General features: G+C 34.9%; 1 pseudogene; it reads right to left on the reverse strand.

The window, feature by feature from the left end:
• On the reverse strand, positions 1–3,229 carry LOC106302958 (annotated as a pseudogene).
• Between the last annotated feature and the right edge of the window lie 963 nt (positions 3,230–4,192).

Raw genomic sequence — 4,192 nt, forward strand, 5'->3', positions numbered from 1 at the left:
TCAAACATGCAGAGGCGGGATGCTCTGTTCGTGTCTGAAGAAGTTATCAGGATCAACCTTTGATTTTATTCTCACCAGTCTGTTAAACTTGTCTTTGAAGTACTTTGCTCACCAGGCTTGAGCTTGCTTGAAGCTTGTCTTTGCGTTTTTCTTGTTCTTTCCCAGGTCAAGATCACGGTAGTTCGCGTAGGCTTGCCGTGGATTGCTTGAGACGTAAGGCATCATGTAACTGTACAAATCTCTTATCCAATTGATGTGCCTGCTCGGTCGCTTCTCGCTGTTAGGCCAAGCCGTCATATACTGAATCTTGAAGATGATTCCTTTTCTATGTGGAAAAGGGATTTGGGATTCAGAGATTTTCGCCATCATTCCTCCGTAAGGATTCCATATCATCATTGGACTATCTTCTTTAAGGAACTTCTTGAACATCCCTTTAAGCCCGGATTCAGGAATAGGCTTCTTCACGAAATCAGATTTGGCTTTGAAGTTGATCTTTGGGAAAGGCGACTTCCCTTGAAGCAAAACGTTAGTAGGCGTTTGGCTAGGGAATCCAGAAATGTAAACAATGGATTCAATCCAGCTCATTTCCACACAATCTTTCCTTGTTAAACCTAGCTCCGGAAAACTCTTCTTCATGACTTTCATCAACATGCCTTTGTTGCCAAGAAACAGAGAATTGTATGACGTTGTTACAGTCTTGTTTCCATTGTTTCCAGATACGTTGAAGATCACTCTGATGAATAGCTCTTCCACAAGCTTGTCTGCAACAACTTGCCACTTAGAAAGAATCCTTGTGGCGTCTTGTTGTAACGTTTTGGTGACGGTGAAGACAGTTACGGTCTTAGGAAAAGGAACAAGTTTGATCTTCCATGCAAGAATTATGCCGAAACTAGCTCCACCACCTCCTTTAATTGCCCAAAACATATCCTCCCCCATTGAGGTTCGGTTGAGTATTTTACCGTTGGCATCAACAATCTTTGCGTCTAGCACGTTATCTCTACCAAGACCGTATTTTCTCATCATGGAACCGTATGCACCGCCCGTTATGTGCCCTCCTATCCCTAAGCTCGAGCACAAACCAGCCGGAAACCCATGGACTTTGCTCTTCTCTGCAATCCTATAGGTAACAAAACAGTTTCCTTTTTATATGTAAATCAAAGATTCAGTTCCTGAAAGATTCTTCTACTCCTTGTTTCCCAATCTATACCCAGTGTCGTGCCAGCCCTTATGGGGGCGTAAGGCAAGTTGTAAACTATTATTTTATAAACATTTTAATGAAATTTCAACTATACTAAATAGTTACGAAAAAATAAAAATTAAGAAGGTCTAAAACAAATAATAGTGTTAAAGGACATTTTTCTCTATTTATATTTTTAAAGAAAATTCAGAAGAAGAAAACGAAAATAGTTACTATCCACGCAATAAGAAACTAAACAAGCATATGTTTACAACAAAATAAAATCTAGCATGTTAACCAACAACATTTACACCACTAAATATAAAAAAGAACTAATTATAAACTTAACATAACCAAGAAGATTTTGTGGAAAAATATTTGAAAGGCAAAACATTATTAAAATATTTACAGCTTGAATAAAAAAGTAGGAAAGAAAATATGTATATTTTTGATGATGTTTGATCTTGACTTCAAATATAAGCGTAATAGGAAAATATTACTCCCTCCGTATCACTTTAAGTGGTGTTTTAAGAGAAAAATTTGTTTCATTTTAAGTGATGTTTTCAAGTTTTCATGTAAAAAGTAAATGCAATTTTATGTTTTTGACTATTTGTATCCTGTAGTATGATTTTTTATTGGTTGAATTATATGTATTTATTGTTGTTTTTACACAAACGAGAAAGATTGAATAAAATTTTGTAATTCCTTAATAAGTGTGCAAAGATCTTAAAACCCACTTATTGTGATACAAAGGGAGTACTGAATAGTTAAGTTGAGTAATTTTTGTAAATTTGGACTCTATATCTTACATACTATATGGAGGCACAGGGCCAATGCCTTTTTCCCAATATTATGTTATACACAGAGCGGATAGTAGTGTAGTTTTCAGTATTTGTGATTTGCTTCGTAGTTTACGAATATCTAATTTTCCAATTTTCTTTGCTTTGGAAAAATACAGACATCAGGTTTTTTGGATGTTCGGAAACATTTACAAATATTTATTGATATATACGAATATCTCGTCTATTTTTTCAGTACAAGTAAATCTAAAACAAATATACACGTTTGTTTTCAAAAATATCTTTTGCATATAAAACAAAAGGGAAAAATTATTGAAACTATATGTTCCACAAATTTTCAAAATTAATTAATTTTTATAAAACATAATTTTTTTTTTTTAAAAAAATGTAGTTTTATAAGGATTTTATTTTTATTTTTTAATTTATTAATTTTATAAGTAATTTGATAAATGATATTATTAAAATTATATGTTAAAATAATTACTATATAAAATTATGTATTTACAACTCTCTATTTGTATAACAAAAAAGAGCGGAGGGGATATCCGATCCTGATTTTTTTAGTATTTGTGATTTGCTTTGTTCGCTATTAATTTTTAATATTTAATTTGCTCCAAAGATTTACAGATATCCGGATTTTTTTAGATCAAATCGAAATAAAGAATAACGAATTAAATCAAATTTAACGGATAGAACGTCCAACCCGGATAGAACGTCCAACCCATATATGCACGACCCTGTCTATACCTGTAGTAAAGTTCACCAACTGTGGCACCAGCTTGAACCCAAGCACTGTTGTCTTTGATATTAACGTTGATCTCTCTCAGCTTTGACAGATCCATCAATATAAACGGGGTTTTTCGATCTCTGAGACATATGACAGGCCCTCGTAGTCGTGACCGCCGCTTCTGACACGGAGATGAATATCATGTTTCGTGGAACATATGATGGAAGCTTGGACGTGAGACTCGTCAATCGGGTTGAATATGAATCCCGGTTTAGGCATTGATTTTGTCAAGAATCGGAGATTCTGAGCGGTAGATTCCAGGACTTCGTTAAACATAGAAACGTTTTTGGCAGGGGCAAAGAACGTTTGGTCGAGTGGGAAACCGATGTGTGTGTTTCTGTGGAGACATTTGATGAAGTCATCTTGTAAAGAGCTTGAAGAAGTTGGCGTTATGGAGCAGAATGAATAAAACAGGGCTAAAAAGAATATGTAAGATAGTATAGAAAGTAGTTTTTAAATTTCCATTCCTGCAACCATTTAGTGTATGCAAGAGAGAAACTCAGTGAAACACAAAATTAGACTTTATGATGTGTTTATTGGTTTTTGTTATAAAAATAATGGAAAAGTCTATATTTACTCAAAACATAGAGGTTCCTTATATAAGAAATTACACCGTCATAGATAAATGGAAATATTACAATTCATAATCTTTTGGTTATGAGTCATCCACAATCTGGTTCATAACACTCTCATTGGATGCCATAACCATTTAGAGCTTGTAATGTGCTTTAATGTTGTCTCATTAAAACCTTACCAGGAAAACCCAATTGAGACAAAACCATGGTGAAGGAAAAAGAATACAACACACATTACTCCCCCTGATTTGGACATTACTGAAGGTCCCTTGGACCTCTCCAATTTTCTGCAATCCGTGGGTGATGAAGATCTTGGACAGAATATGCTTCGTCCTCGAACATTATAGTTGGTTCTTCTTTACCATCTGTCATGCCACAATCTGATCGAACATATTGAGTCATCGACCTCAAATACACATACATGAAATCTTGGATGATATTGTTGTGATATGCGTGTACCACCATGTGTAAAACATAACCTGTCTGAAAACAAATCAACAAAACCAAATAACCCCTCTTTGGGCTGGTTAGTATAAAATAAACCAAAATCAAAGGCTTCTTCATCGTCCTTCTTATGGACCAATCAGATCAGTGTCTAAAACAAGACTTCTACATCGTCCATCTCAGGACTAAATGGACTTCTTTATCGTCCACCTTTGGACTGAATCGATCAGTGTCCAAAACAAGTGATCTCACGCCCATGTACTAGATAATGGGTGAGACTGGTCCATATTAAATCTCTTGAGTACCCTTTTCTGTATATACTATTTGATGCACAAGGATTTCATTGTTAATGTACCTAAGCTGTAATCCCAAACAAAACTTTGTTTTCCAAGATCTTTCATCTCAAACT

Source organism: Brassica oleracea, chromosome C7, assembly GCF_000695525.1.
Source record: "Brassica oleracea var. oleracea cultivar TO1000 chromosome C7, BOL, whole genome shotgun sequence".
Taxonomy (NCBI): Eukaryota; Viridiplantae; Streptophyta; class Magnoliopsida; order Brassicales; family Brassicaceae; genus Brassica; species Brassica oleracea.